Source organism: Petaurus breviceps, unplaced genomic scaffold (assembly GCF_028583685.1).
Source record: "Petaurus breviceps papuanus isolate PSGF00001 unplaced genomic scaffold, PetGlider_PUasm1.0 90667, whole genome shotgun sequence".
Classification (NCBI taxonomy): domain Eukaryota; kingdom Metazoa; phylum Chordata; class Mammalia; order Diprotodontia; family Petauridae; genus Petaurus; species Petaurus breviceps.
In genome coordinates this window covers 6,893,141-6,909,865 of record NW_027187302.1, presented here as the reverse complement: position 1 = coordinate 6,909,865, position 16,725 = coordinate 6,893,141, and the positions used below count along the sequence as shown (strand labels likewise).

Below are 16,725 nucleotides of genomic sequence, written 5' to 3'. Positions count from 1 at the left end.
AGTAAGTGTTATGTGTCTGAGGCCATATTTGAACTCAAGTCCTCCTGACTCCAGGGCTGGTGCTCTATTCACTGTGCCACCTAGCCGCCCTCATTATTATTTTGAGTAGACTTTTGATTTTAATACTATGTGGAAGTTTCAATGAGGAAACCCCTTCTGCTAATACACATTGGTAACTATTCTGCAACAAAGTCTTAAAATGTATTCTGGGGCATTGAGAGGTTAAGTGACTTTTTTCATAGTCTCATAGGCTATATGGTTCAGATACTGATTTTGAGTTCAGTTCTTTCTGATTTAAATGCTGGCTCTCTGTTACCACATTGTTTCTCCATCCCAGGAATAGTGAGGTGCTGACTAAAGAATTCTCCCAATTTTCATTTTTTTAATAATTCAAAAATAGAAACATAACTAGTTGATAGAAGTAGCTAAAACACCAGTTGCTTTGCTACTAGAGGAAAAAAACAATAACACAAGACTTGGTCTGCCTTTAATTATTATTCAAGTTATGTGATTTTTTTTTTGTTCCTGTGATTTAATTTTTAGAGATATTAGCACCTTTACCATCACATATAATAGGTGAGAAAATTATTAAATTTAAGCCAGAATATGCTAGTTAGCAGCATCAGTTTTAAAGCTTTGATTAAATGAGTAAATGCAACCAAAAGTTAAATAAAAGCTTTTGAATTAATCAAATTTGATTCAATTCAGTGAAAAAAATGATTGAGTGGCTATACTGATCAAGGCCCTGATCTAGTTATTGAATGGCCTTTGGTGAGCTTAGTGCTATGTGCTTGGTAGTTGTACAATAAGTATTTTTATTTGGATTGAGTAAGAAACAAGACTATGCCCACAAAGAGCTTATTTTAAAAAAAATTTTGTTTTTTAACTTTCACTTCCAAATTCTATCCTTCCCTCAATCCTCTCCCCTACCCTTTGAAAAGGCAAGAAATATGGTATCCAGTATACATATGAAATCATGCAAAACATTTCTACACTAGCCATGTTGACTAAAAAAAAAGGCAATTTGTAAAGAGTGGAAAAATATACTTCATTTTGCACTCTGAGTTCATCAGTTTTCTCTCTGGAGATGGATAACATTTTTCATGATAAATTCTTTGGAATTATGGTGGATCACTGTATTGATCAGAGTAGCCAATCTTAAACATTTGATTATTGTACAATAATACTTTACTGTGTGCAATGTTCTCTTAGTTCTGCTTATTTAATTTTGAATTGACTCAATTAAATATTTTGGGTCTTTTTTGTTTTTGCTTTTTGTTTTTTTTTTGGCTTTTTGGAGAGGGGAAGGTAGGGTAGTTGGGGTTATGTGACTTGCCCAAGGTCACACGGCTAGTTTTGTGTTAAGTGTCTGAGGTCGGATTTGAATTCAGGTCCTCCTGACTCCAGGGCCAGTGTGCCAGTATTCATTGTGTTACCTAGCTACCCCCTTTCATTGCTTTTCTAAAACCATTCACTTCATCCATTCTTACAGCACAGCTGTATTCCATCACAGTCATGTACCTCAACTTGTTTAGCCATTCCCCAACTGAGGAGCACCCTCCCCAGTTTATAATTCTTTGTCAAAACAAAAAGTTGCTATAGAAGTATTTTTGGACATGTAAGTCCTTTTCCTTTTTCTTTGATCTCCTTAATATAGAAATCTAGTAGTGGTATTGTTGGGTGAAAGGGTATGCACAGTTTTATAGACCTTTGGGCATTGTAACAAATTGCTCCCCAGAATGGTTAAACTATTTCACAGCTCCATAAACAATAGGTCAGTGTACCTACTTTTGCACATCCTTTTCCATGTTTGTAATTTTACTTTTTTGTCATTTTAGCCAATTTGATGGGTGTGAAGCTGTAGCTTAGAGTTCTTAATTTTATATCTAATTATTAGTGATTTAAGGCCTTTTTTTCTTATGAGTACTGATAGCTTTGATTTCTTCCTCTGAAAACGGCTTCTTTGTATGCTTTGACCATTTTCATATGGGGAATGGCTCTTATTTTATAAATTTGACTCATTTCTTTATATATATTTGAGAATTGAGACTTATGAGAGATACCTTGCTCTAAATTCCCTTTCCCCTCCCCTTTGCTGCTTTTCTTTTAATTCTGACTATGTTATATTGATTTTGTTAGCGCAAAGATTTTAATTTTATTGTAATCAAAATTATCCATTTTGCCTACCATGAACACATCTGTCTCTTGTTTGGTCATTAACTCTTCATCAATCTAACAGGTAACTTTTTCTATGCTCCCCTAATTTCTTTATGATATTGCTTTTTATCTCTAAATCATCCCATTTTGAGTTTATCTTAGTATACACTGTGAAATGTTGGTCTTTGCCTGCTTTCTATCAGAATGCTTTCCAGTTTTCCCAGTAGTTTTTGTTAGATCACGAGTTCTTGCCCCAGTAGCAAGGATCCTTGGATTTATCAAACATTAAGCTGTTATGCTCATTTGCTTCTATATATTGTGTACCTAATCTATTCCAATTAATCAGCCATTTTCTTATGCAGTATCAAATTATTTTTATGATTGCTACTTTGTTATATAGTATGAGGTCTGGTACTGCTAGTCCCCCTCCTTAATTTTTTTCCCCCCATTGATCCCCTTGATAGTCTACCTTTTTTTCTTCCAGATGAATTTTATTGTTTTCTTTAGCTCTATAAAGTAATTCTTTAGTTGTATGATTGTTATGGCACTGAATTAGTAAATTACTTTAGGTTGTATTATTTTTATTATGTTAGCTCTGCCTAACCATGAGCAATTAGTATTCCTCTAGTAATTTAGCTCTGTCTTTATTTGTGAGAAGATTTGTAATTGTGTTCATATAATTCTAGTGTGTCTCTTGGCAAATAAACTCTCAAATATTTTATATTGTTTGTAGTTATTTTAAATAGAATTTCTTCTTATATCTCATCTTGCTGGATTTTGTTGGAAATGTATAGAAATACAGAGGATTTGTGTGAATTTTTTAATTGATTCTTTAGCATTCCATAAGTAAACCATCATGTTATCTGCAAAAAGTAATATTTTTGTTTCTTTGTTGCTTATTATTCCTTCAGTTTCTTTTTCTTGTCTTTTTGGTATCACTACCATGCCTAGTAAATTATTGAATAATAGGGGTAATAATGGACTTCCTTGCTTTACCTCTGATCTTATTTGAAAGGCTACTGGTTTATCCCCATTATAGATAATGCTTGGTCTTGGATTTAGCTAGCTACTTTTTATCATTTTAAGAAAAATTCCATTTACTTCTATGCTTCCTAGTTTTTTTGTTTTTTTGAGGGGGGAAGGCAAGGCAGTTGGGGTTAAATGCCTTGCCCAAGGTCACACAGCTAGTTTTCTAGTGTTTTAAATAGGAAGGAATGTTGTATTTTGTCAAAAGCTTTTTCTGTGTCTATTGAGATAATCATGTGATTTTTGTTGTTGTTGTTATTGATGTGGTCAATTATGCTGATAACTTTCCTAATATTGAACCAACTCTGCATTCCTGGTATAAATCCCACCTGGTCATAATGTATGATTTTTGTGTTATGTTTTTGTAATCTCCTTGTATTTTATTTTTTGTATCAGTATTCACTAAGGAAGTCGGTCTCTAGTTTTCTTTCTGTTTTTGCTCTTCCTGGTTTAGGTATCAGCACCATATTTGTGTCACGAAAGGAATTTTTTAGGACTCCTTTGCCTCTTTTTCCAAAGAGTTTATATAGTATTGGAATTAATTGTTCTTTAAATGTTTGGTAGAATACACTAGAAATCATCTGGTCCTCGGTTTCTTAGAGAGCTCATTTATGACTTGTTCAATTTCTTTTATTAGGATAGAATTATCTAAATGTTCTATTTCCTTTTCTGTTAATCTGGGTAATATATGTTTTTGTAATCATTCATCTGTTTCATTTAGATTGTCAGTTTAATTGGCATAGAGTTCTTAATAATTGCTTTAATTTCATCTTTGCTTGTGTATTCATCCATTTCATTTATGATAGTAGTAACTTGGGTTTTTTTCTTCTTTTAAAAAAAATTAGCCAATGATTTATCTATTATATTATCTTCTCCCCCCCAATTAAAAAAAAAAAACAATTCCTAGTTTTATTTAGTAAGTCAGTGTTTTTTTTTTTTTTACTTCCAGTTTTATTAATCTCTCCTTTGATGTTCAGGTTTCTATTTTGGTTTTCAATAGGAGATATTTAATTTTTGTAAGTTGCACACACAATTCATCAGTCTTCTCTTTCTTCTCTTGATGTAAGCATTTAGAGATATAAAATTTCCCCTAAGTACTGCTTAGGTTGTGTTCCACAAATTTTGGAATATTGTCTCATTATTGCTCTCTTTACTGTTTTTTTTGGTCATTTCTCTTTAATGAAATTTGATTATAGATACGATTTGTTCTTTGATGCACTTGTTTTTTCAGAATGGCTTGCTTAGTCTCCAATTAATTTTTAATCTATGCATCAAAAACCATTTATTGAATGCAATTTTTATTGCATTATAATCTGAAAATTATGTATTTAATATTCCTGCTTTTCTGCATTTATGAGTTTTTATGCTTGAATATGTGATGAGTTTTTGTGAAGGTGCCGTGTACATCTGAGAAAAAGGTATACACTTTTATTCCCATTCAGTATTATTCAGAGGTATATCATTTCTAGCCTTTCTAAAATTCCATTCATCTCTTTAGCTTTTTTCTTGTCTATTTTATTAGTTAAATTTATCTTGGTCTGAGAGGGGTGCATTGAGGTACCCTACTAGAATAGCTCTATTGTCTGTTTCCTCACACAGTGTAACTTTTCCTTCAAAAATTTTGATGCTATGACACTTTGTGCCCCTATTATTGATAGTAATTCATTCATACCTTTTAGCAAAATGTAGTTTCCCCAGTTATATCTTTTAATTAGCTCTATTTTTGCCTTTTCTTTGTCTGAGATCATGATTGCTACCTTGCCCCCCACCGTTTGCAACTTCATCTCTGAAGTATAATAGATTCTGCTCTAACCCCTTATTTTAATACTGTGTATTTTTCTGTTTCAAGTGTGTCGTTTGGAACCAACATGTTGTTGAATTCTGGTTTCTAATCCAGTCTGCTATCTTCTTCTATTTTTCTGGGTGAATCCATACCATTCACATTCAGAGTTATCATTTCTGTTTATTTCTCCTTTTCATATTCTTTTCTTTTCCCTCCCTCCATCCCCCCCTCCCTCTCTCCCTCTCTCCCTCCCTCCCTCCCTCCCTCCCTCCCTCCTTCCTTCCTTCCTTCCTTCCTTCCTTCCTTCCTTCCTTCCTTCCTTCCTTCACTCCTTCACTCCTTCACTCCTTCACTCCTTCAGTCTGTTTTCTTCTAACTGCTGCCTCTTTTTGGCAGGTACATGGGTAAGATGCTGGGCCTGGACCTAGAAAGACTCATGTCCTTGACTTCAAATCAGTTACTAGTTTTGTGACCCTGGGCAAGTCACTTAATTGTATTTACCTCAGTTTCTTTTATCTTTAAAATGAGCTGAAGAAGGAAATGGCAAACCACCTTAGTAACTCTGTCATGAAAACCTCAAATGAGGTCCTGTAGAGTTAAGTCACATCTGAAAATGACTGAACAACAACTTAATCTGTTTTCTCTCTCTCTTATCACTGCCCCTTGTCTTACCCTCTTCCCCTCCTACTCAACTGTTTAAATTAGATGAATTTTTGTATCAGCTGTGTATATTTATATATGTTCTTCCCTCTTTGAACCAATTCACATGAGAGTGAGATTCAAGCATTGCCTGTTTCCCCTCATTTTCCATTTTATTGTAAAAAGTTTTTATTGTGTGCCTGTTTTGTGTGAGATGATTTTCCCCATTTTTCCTTTCTCTTTCCCTTTCTCTGTGCTTCCCTCTCTCACCCATCCATATTTCATTAGAGATTGTCCCAACATAATAGACTTAAACTCATACCCTCTGCTCAAGTAAACTTCTAACTACCCTAATAATGATAAAAGTTCCTAGGAATTACAATGTGTCATTTTCCCATGTAGGAATATAAACAGTTTAAACTTATTAAGTTCCTTATGATTTCTCATTCAGCTTTACCCTTTCGTGCTTCTCTTGAATCTTATGTTTGAATGTCACATTTTCTATTCAAATCTGTTCTTTTCATCAGAAATGCTTGAAAATCCTCTATTTCATTAATTATCCATTTTCCTCCCTGTAGGATTTTAATCAATTTTTCTGGGTAGGTTATTCTTATTTATAATCTTAGCTCTTTTTTCTTTTGGAATATCATATTCTAAGCCTTCTGCTATTTTAACTGTGTGATCCTGAGTGTGTCTCCATGTTATTTGAATAATTATTTTCTGGCTGCTTGAAGTATTTTTTTCTTTACCTGGGAACTCTGGAATTTGGTTATTATATTCCTGTTTTGATTTTGGGATGTCTTTTGGGAAATAATATTTTAAATTCTAATTTGCCCTCCGATTCAGTGATATCTGGGCAGTTTTCCTTTATAATTTCTTGAAGTATGATATTTAGGATCTTTCTTTGATCAGGAGGTCCAATAATTCTTAAGTTATCTCTCTTCTATTTTCCAGATCAGTTTTTTTTCTTAGTAAGATATTTCATATTTAGACTAGCTAGCAAATGAAAAGCAAATGAGATTCATTCCTAGAAAATGAGAGATGGCAGAGAACACTAATTCATGGGAAGTGAGACAAACTTCTTAACCTTTCTTAAGATGGAAGCATTTATATAAAAATCAAGAAACAAAAAAGGCCAAAGTAAATTGTTTTTAGATGAATAAAGTTGGAAAAGGATGGGAAAAAAAAAGATATTTCACATTTTCTTCTATTTTCCTTGGATGTCTCATGGAGTCATTAGCTTCTTCTTAATCAATTCCAAACCTTTAAGGAGTTATTTTCTTAAATGATATTTTGTACTTCTTTGACCTTTTTGCCAATTCTGATTCTTAAAGCATTTTTTTTTCTACATTTTTGGTGCCTCTTTTACTAAGCTGTTACTTTTGTTTCATAATTTTCTTGTGTTACTCTCATTTCTGTTAGCACTTTTCCCTCTACTTCTGTTATTTGACTTGTAAAACCTTTTTTTCCCCTTGCTCTTTTTAAATTTTTTCTTTATCTTTTCTAGGAATTCTTATTTGGCTTTTGTCTAATCTGCCCTTTTCTTTGAGGTTTTTCTTGTAGGTGTTTCTAGTCATTGTCTTACGAGTTAGCATTTTGAGTTTCTCTGTCACTATAATAACTTTTTCTGATCAGGTTCTTTATTTGATATTGTTTGCTCATCTTCTCAGGCTATTTCTTGACTTTGGAATTTTTTAGAGTTTTCTGCTCACCTCTTTGGGGTTGGGAGGGTAAGGTTAAGTGGATGTCTGGCCCTGATCTTCTGATTTTTATGCCCCTCTGCTTTCTTTTTTCTTTTTTTTGGAGGGCAGTTGGGGTTAAGTGACTTGCCCAAGGTCACACGGCTAGGTTTTGTGTGTGTGTGTGTGTGTGTGTTAAGTGTCTGAGGCAGGATCCAAACCCAGGTCCTCCTGACTCTAGGGCCGGTGCTCTATTCACTGTGCCACCTAGCTGCCCCACACGGCTAGTTTTTTTCTGTGCGTGTGTGTTAAGTGTCTGAGGGCAGAACCGAACTTGGGTCCTCCTGACTCTGGGGCCGGCGCTTTACTCACTGTGCCACCTGGCCGCCCCTAGTCTGCCCTTCTGCTTTCACAGGAAGTCTGGGGACTTGTACGTTTTTGCTACTTCTAAGGTGGTGTGATCTGGGAGAGTTTGGTCATTACTGTCTTCATCTCCTCTGTGGTCCTTAACCAGATAGGGCCCCTGCTACCTTGTGATGAGAACCACTCCCTTTTGCCCTGAAACTTTATCCTGGGACCAGATATTGGGTGATATGGTTGTTAAATGGCATCTAGTCTTATACCCCAGTCCCTTGAATTCTGTTTCTGAGTGGGTATTTAGTCACTTTCCCATTATCAGGTGCTGGGCATTCCTGATGCTGTTGCTGGAGCAAGAGCCCTGAGGAGCAGTATTGCTTTTTTTCCTAAAAAAATCAAAGACCCTGAGGAACCCTTTTGTTTCTTGTCTCAAGGGAGCAGGGGCTCAAGGGAGCAATATCATTTGGAATCCCAAGGGATCTGGGGCCCTTTGAGGTTAAGGTCTAAAGTGTAGAGCAGGGAAGTAGTGACCATATCTCTCCCCAGAGCACAACTTAGAAGGACCAAAAACTTCCAAACCTTGAGAATGACCTCTGAAAATAGCTGTGCAAAAAAGTCTGAAACTTGAGACAATGTCCCTTCCCACCATACTGGGAAATAGAACTCAACTTTATCATAAAGCTCAAAATCAAGATGCAAGTTGGAACAATGAGTAAACAATTAAAAAAAAGAACCTGATCGTAAAAGCTACTGTGGTGAAAGGGAAGATCAAGAAACAAACTCAGAAGAAGATAATGAAGTCAAAACAGCTACAAACAAAATCTCAAAGAAAAATGTAAATTGGACATAAACTAACAAGAATCCCAGGAAGAACTAAAAAATGATTTTCATAATCAGAGTAGTAGAGGAAAACTTAGGCAGTGAATTGAGAGCAAAGAAAGAAAATTATGAAAAGGAAATTAATAGCTTGGTTAGAAAGGCCAAAAAATGAAGGAAATAACATTTAGAAAAAAAAATTGACTTAATGAAAAAAGAGATTCAAAAGATGAAAATGACTCCTTGAAAAGCAGGATTGGCCAAATGGGGAAAAAAGGTGTAAAAGCTCACTAAAGCTTTTTGATTTTATTCCTTAAAAATTATAATTGGTCAAGTGAAAGCTAATGATTCCATGACACATCAAGAAACAATAAAATGTGATTAAAAGAATGAAGAATAGAAGAAAATGTGAAATATCTCTTTGGAAAAACAACTGCCCTGGAAAATAGATCCAGGAGAGATAATTTAAGAATTCTGAAATCCATGATCAAGAAAGTGCTTAGACATATTCCATGAAATTATCAAGGAAAAATTACCCTGACATCTTAGAACGAGACTAGAAATTGCAAAAAATCTACTGATCACCTAAAGAGGGATCCCCAAATGAAAATTCCCAGGAATTTTATAGCCAAATCCCAGAGCTCCCATGTAAAGGAGAATACTTTAAGTAGTCAGAAGTATATCATTCAGATACCATGGAGCCACAGTCAGTGTCATAAAAAATTTAGCAGCTGCCACATTAAAGAAGCAGAGGAGGGTTTGGAATATATTTCAGAATGCAAAATCGTTGGGATTACAATGATTACAACAAAAGGTTGGAATGACAATTGTAAAACTGAGTATAATGCTTCAAGGGGAAAAAATCAATATTTAATGAAATAGAGGACTTTCAAGCATTCTCTCAAAAAAAAGCCAAAGTTAAATAGGAAATTTAACTTTCATTTACCAGACTCAAGAGAGGCATAAAAAGGTAAGCATGAAAGAGTAATTGTAAAGGACTTAAGGTTAAACTATTTAAATTTCTCTTAGGGAAAGTGATACATGTAACTTCTTAGAATTTTATCATTATTAGGGCAGTTAGAAGGATTCTATATAGAAAGAGGATGTGGGAGTGAGTTGATTATGTTCAGATGATGTTTGAAAAATGTATAGGTAAGAAAGAAGAATTCCCTGGTATAATGCCAAGCAAAGGCAAATTCCCAAAGGTTCAAAATGCCAGCATAGCCACTCTCCATTTTATTCAGTGACAAATTAAGAACAAAGAAAATCAAAATACAGCATTCACCAAGTGTAATTCAATAATTTCTAAGTACTATTCCAGCCCTGGGAAGTATATTCATTTAGTCAATCACAAAGTCCTTCTTCCAAGTACTACTCCACCCCTGGGAAGTACATTCATTTAGTCAGTCCCAAAGACCCTCTTCTCATAAGATTAGTTTCCAATTATAAACAAAGTACATTCATTTGGTCAGTCAGCTAGCACAAAAAAGTCAAAAGTTTCCCACCCCTAGATCTCAGCTGAATAGGCCATCTTCCCCAGAGTTACAATAAGCTTAAGATATAGTCATAGTATTTAATACCCAAAGAGAGGTCTTCTCTTCATCTTGACCCGAGACAAGTTCTCAGCAATCTCTGTTCCTGGGGAGACAAAGCTGAACAAGGCCACAAGATATATAGCCAGTGTCCTCATTAATATTTGTAGCAGCAAGCACCCCACCATACTCAGGGTGGCTGCCAACACAGGTTCTTAGATCTCCTTTTCTAAAGGAAAGCAACTCAAAATAGGTTAACAGTCTTGCTTTTAATCAATCAAACATATCATTTACCTAGTTCAGGGGGAAAAGTTAGCACCCCGAACTTCAGAGTATACAGACAGAAGTTACAAGAAGATGGAGAAACATTTCAAGCGTACAGGCCTATAACTGTCCAGCCATTATATCCATAACTAGTCAGTTACCAGAGAAGGAAGCATCAGCATCTGGGTTTTCAAAGCTAGGGGGCTTTCAACGACTGCCCGGAGTCTCATCTGGTCAAATCACATAACACTTCTCAGAGTAAGCCCCAAAACAAAGCCTCACATCAGGGTTTATATTGCCTTCTCCTGGCTCAGAGAATGTCACAACCCTCTTGACCCACTCACAAAGTATCTCCTGAAGAACAAGCCTCCTGCCACAGGCTCCAGGTTCAGGTAAGCCTATCAAAGAGCCTGGGGGCAGGGAAGATCTTAAATTCACATTCCCATCACACCTGGGAAAAGGGAGAAGAAAGAGGAAGAATGGGAAAAATTATCTCATGCTAAAAAAGCATAGAAGGAAGAACTTTCGCAGTGAAGGGAAAAATTGTGTGTGTGTGTGTGTGTGTGTGTGTGTGTGTGTAGGCAATGCTTGAACCTCACCCATCTAAATTGGTTTAAAGATGGAAAATACATATGTATCTATACACACACACTCAGTTGGGTATAGAAATCTATCTTATCCAATATGGAAATAAGAAGCAAAGGGGATTAGGGAAAGGAGGAGGTGATAAAAGGGAGGATCAATAGAAGAAGGTAATGGTTGGAAGTAAAACAGACTTTAGTGAGGGAGAGGGAAGGAGAGGAGAGAATAAATAGAAGAAAATAGGATGGAAGGAGATGCACAGTTAGCAATCAAAGCTGTAAACATAAATGAGATGAACTCACATATGCAGTGGAAGCAGATAGCAGAATGGATTAGAAACCAGAATCCAACAATATGTTGTTTACAAGAAACATCCTTGAAGCACAGAGAGACACATAGACTAAAAATAAGTGGCTGGAGCAGAATCTGTTATGCTACAACTAATGTGTAAAACTCAGGGGTAGTAATCATCATCTCAGACAAATCAAAAGCAAAAATAAACCCAAATAAAAGAGATCTTGCTAAAGAAAAGCAGCATAGAGTATGAAGTAATATCCGTATTAAACATATATGTGCCAAATGGCAGAGCATCCAAATTTTTAGATGAAAAGTTAAATTAATTACCTCAACTTTCCCCCCTCAGAGCTAGATAAAGCTAACCTTGAAATAAATGAGAATTTAAGGAGTTAAATGAAATGTGAGAAGTTAAATAGACCTCTGAAGAAAATTGAATGAGAATAGATAGGAATATACCCTTTTTCTCAACTGTGCATATCTTCCCAGAAATTGACCATGTATTACAACCAAGTACAGAAAAACAGAAATATTAAATGTATTCTCTTTAGATGATATTGCAATAAACATTGCATTCAATCAAGGGTCATGGAAGCATAAATGCAAAGTTAATTGGAAGCAAAATAATCTGATTTTAAAGAATGAGTGGGTCAAATAACAAATCATAGAAACAGTCAGTTATTTCATTAAAGAAAATAACAAGGAGATAATATACCAAAGTTTATGTAATGCAGCCAAAGCAGTATTTAGGGAAAACGTATATCTCTAAAAACATACATAAACAAAAGTGGAAGAGTAAATCAATGATTTGGGCATATAATTTAAAAAAAAACACAAGAGAAAGAACAAATTATAAATCCTTAATTAAGCCCAAGATTGGAAATCCTAAAAATCTGAGGAAAGGTTAATAAAATTGAAAGTAAGACAACCATTGAAGTAATAAATAAAACTAGAAGCTGGTTTTACAAAGGAAAAAAAAAACATAAAATAGAATGTTTAATTCGATTTAAAAAAAAGAAGACCAAATTTCTAGTATCAAAAATGAAAAAAGTGAATGTACCACTGAAGAAGATGAAATGAATACAATTATTAGTAGTTATTTAACCCAATTATACCGTGTTTCCCTGATAATAAGACCTATCCCGAAAATAAGCCCTCCCCTTACTGTGTAAGATTCCTCTAAAATAAGCCCTCCCCCCAAAATAAGCCCTATTGAGATTGCTACTGTAGTGAAGGTGATCCCCTGCGCTACACGCTACATTACGGTACCCTCTGTATGCACCGTCCCCCCCCGGTGAAACGCACGCCGCGCTCCGAGCTGCATCCAATCAGAGCTGCAGCAGTGAGCGCGTCATCCTGTTCTTCCCCAGTGATTTGCTTATTGAATAAAGGTACATTTTTTTTGTTCACATTTACCTGTTTATTAAAATTGCTGCCAATGTTCATTAAAATAAGCCCTCCCCTGAAAATAAGCCCTCTGGTGTTTTTCTGTCCAAAAGATTTAATAAGACAGTGTCTTATTATCGGGGAAACACGGTATGCCAGCGAAACTGACAGTCTAAGTGAGATGAATGTATTTTAACAAAAACATAAACCGTCTAGATTAAGGGAAGCAAAAATAGAATACTTTAACCCTATCTTAGAAAAGCCATCAGTGAGGCTCCATAAGGAAAAAAAAAAATTCCTAGGACCAGATGGATTTATAAGTGAATTCTATCAGGCATGTAAGGAACAATTATCTCAATACTACATAAGCTATAGAAAGAGTCCTATCAAATCACTTTTTTGACACAAATTTGGTGACATAGCATGTAAACCAGAAAGAACAAAAAAAAAAAGAAAGAAAACTATATAGCAATTTCCCTGATGAATATTGATGCAAAATTTTAAAAATAAAATGCTCATAAGGAGATTACAGCAGTATGTCACAAAGATTATATACTATGACCCAGATGGGTTTATATCAGGAATGTAGGTCTGATTCAATATTTGAAAAAGTATCAGCATAGTTGACCACGTCAGTAACAACAAAAATCATATGATTATCCCAATAGATGCAGAAAAAGCCTTTGACAAAATATAGTACCCATTCCTATTAAAAATACAAGAAAGCATAGGAACAGATGGAGCTTTTCTTAAAATGATAAGTAGTATCTATCTAAAACTAAAAGAAAGCATTATTTGTAATAGGGATAAACTTGAAGCCTTCATAATAAGATCAGGGGCGAAGCAAGGATGACCATTATCACTGTTATCATTCAGTTATACTAAAAATGCTACCTATTTCAGTAAGCCAAATTGAAGGAACAAAATAGGCATTGAGGAAACAAAACTAATTTTTTTTTGCAGATAACATGATGGTATACTTAAAGAACCCTAGAGAATTCAATAAAAACTAGTTTAAAGAATGAACACTTTTGGAAAATGTGCAGGATATATAAAATAAACCCACGTAAATCATCAGTATTTATATGTATGACCAACAGGAAGAGATAGAGAAATTCCATTTAAAATAATGGAAGACAACATAAAATACTTGTCAGTCTAACTGCCACAACAAACCCAAGGATTATATAGACACAATTATAAAACACTTTTCACAGAAATAAGGATAAATCTAAACAATTGGAGAAATATTAATTGTTCATATGTTGGCTGAGCCAATATGATAATAATGACTATTCTGCCTATGTTAATTTTCTTATTTAGTGCCACACCAGTCAAAGTACCAAAAAGCTTTTTAGGGCTAGGAAAAATCATAACAAAATTCATCTGGAAGAACAAAAGGTCAAGAATATGAAGGGAATCCATGGGGGAAAAAAAGTGAAGGTAGATGGCCTGGCAGTACCAGGATTCAAAGTACATTGCAAAGCATTAATCATGAAAACAATCTGGTACTGGTTAAGAAATAGAATGGTAGGTCAGTGGAATAGATTAGGTACACAATACAAAATGGCAAATGATCATAGTAAAATAATGTTTGTTAAAACATATAGTCTAGCCCAGGGGTGTGGAATCTGTGACTGCAAGGCCATATGTGACCCTCTAGGTCCTCAAGTTGAGGATAGCCCTTTGACTGAATCCAAACTTCACAGAAAAAATCCCCTTAATAAAATGACTCAGTCAGAATTCCACACTGAAGGACCTAGAAGACCATGTGTGGCCTTGAGCCTGCAAGTTCTCTACCACTGATCTAGACTTTTGGAATGAACACTCACTATATGATAAAACGGGAAAGCAGTTTAGCAGAAATCAGGTATAGACCAATATCCACCACATCAAGATAAGGTCAAAATAAGGGGACATGATTTAAATTTAAAGGGTGATATCATAAGTAAATTACTGGAGTATGGAAAAATATACCTGACAGATCTATGGATAAGGGAAGTTTTTGACCAAATGAGATAGAGAGGATCACGGGAACTAAAATGGATAATTTTGAATACGTGAAATTAAAAAAAAAAAAGCACAACAAAAGAACTTTTTTTTTTTTTTTTTAGTAATTGGGGTTAAGTAACTTGCTCAAGGTTACATGGCCAGTTATTTCTGGGTGTGCTGCTAAGTATCTGAGCCTGGATTCGATCCCCCAGGTCATCTTGACACTGGGGCCAGTACTCTTACTCGCTGAGCCACCTGACCACTCCTAGCAAAAGAATTTTTGCACAAAGAAAGTAATACAGAAAAAATAAGGAAAAAATTACTGGAAGTTTCCTTAATAAATGCCTCATTTCTCAAATATATAGAAAACTGAACCAGATTTGTAAAACTTAAAGTTTGGTCAGAGGATGTGAACAAATAACTTTCAGAAAAAGAAATCAAACTATCAATAGTCTCATGAAAAAAATGCTGTAAATCACTACTTATTAGAAAATGCAAATTAAAACAATTTTGGGATACCACCTTATACCTATCAGATTGACTAACATGATAGAAAAGAAAATGATAAATGGCTTGAAGGTATTGTGGAAAAAATAGGGACACTGATACACTGTTGGAGTTGTGAACTAGTCTAACCCATTGTGAAGGACAGTTTGGAACTATCCCCAAAGGGTATAACTCTTCATACCTTTTGACCCCTCACCACTTGGCTTGTATCCCCAAAAAATGGGAACAGAACCTATTTGTAGAATAATATTTATTGTAGCTTTTTGTATTGGCAAGATACTGGAAACTGAGGGGATGCTCATAGCTGAACAAGTTGTGGTATGTGATTTTGATGGAATACTCTTGTGCTAAAAGAAGTGATGAACACGATAATTTCAGAAAAACCTAGGAAGACTTATATGAACTCATGCTAAGTGATCAAAACCAGGAGTATATTGTACCTAGTAACAATAGCATTGTAAGGTTGAGCATTTATGAAAGACATATAGAGATATGTCTAATAATGATCCAAGACAACTCCAGGGGATGCATTTTTTTACCTTTTTTTTTTTTTTATTAATTTGTTTGTTTCCTTTTAGTTTACAGGATTCAATTCCTTGAGTTTCACATTTTGTCCCCCTCTCCCCTCCCCCCCCCCCATGGTGGCTTATAGTCAAGTATAGGATCTGTAAATACTTTCACATTATACATTAGTCAGATTATAAGGATGGATTGTACCAGCTGGAATGAAAAATGGTAAAGAGGACATAAAACCAAATAAGAGAAGGAAAAAGATCAGGTATTTTGCTTCCACTTGGATATAAACTCAGTTCTTTCTAGTTCTTTCTCTGGATGCACATATTTCTCTCCATCATGAGGCTTTTGGGATTGACTTATATCACTGCATTGCTGAGAAGAGTCCAGTCTATCAAAGTTGGTCATCACAAATACGTTGTGTCTGTAATTGTGTACAGATTTCTCCTGGTTCTACTCTTCTCACTCAGCATCAGTTTGTATAAGCCTCTCCAGGTAAATATGAAGAACGTCTGCTCCTCGTTTCTTATAACACAATAGTATTCCATAACATGCATATACCACAACTTGTTCAGCCATTCCCCAGTTTATGGGCACCCCCTTAATTTCCAATTCTTTGCTACCACAAAAAGAGCTGCTATAAACATTTTTGTACATATGGGTCTTTCTCTCATTTCTATGATCTCTTTGGGATATAACCCTAGGAGTGGTATTGCTGGATCAAAGGGTATGAAAGTATTTGTAGCCCTTTGGGCATAACTCCAGATTGCTCTCCAGAAAGGCTGGATCAGTTCACAACTCCACCAGCAATGCATTAGTGTTCCAATTTGCCCACATCCTCTCCAGCATTTGTCATTTTCCTGTTTTGTCATCTTAGCCAATCTGACTGGTGAGATGTGGTACCTCAGAGTTGTTTTGATTTGCATTTTGCAAGGGATGCATTTTGAAAAATTCTGAGTACTTCCAGAGAAAGAACTGATGAACTCTCAATACAGATTGAAGCATATTTTTTGAAACTTTCTTTTTTGTTTGTTTTCTCTCACAACATGGCTAATATGAAAATATATTTTGCATGATTTCATTTATCTATTTCATTTCAAATTGCTTGCCTTATCAAGGAGGTGAGAAAGGTGGGAAGGAGGGAAAAAATCTGGAACTCAAAATTTAAAAAAATGAATGTTAAAATTTTTTCTATGTA

At 35.0% G+C, this 16,725-nt stretch overlaps 1 protein-coding gene across 3 annotated transcripts in view; it reads left to right on the top strand.

Annotated features, from left to right (window-relative positions):
• The window catches only part of RNGTT (RNA guanylyltransferase and 5'-phosphatase), a 399,154-nt gene that overhangs the window by 123,896 nt on the left and 258,533 nt on the right, over positions 1-16,725 (top strand). The gene's annotated exons all lie outside the window — the stretch shown is intronic.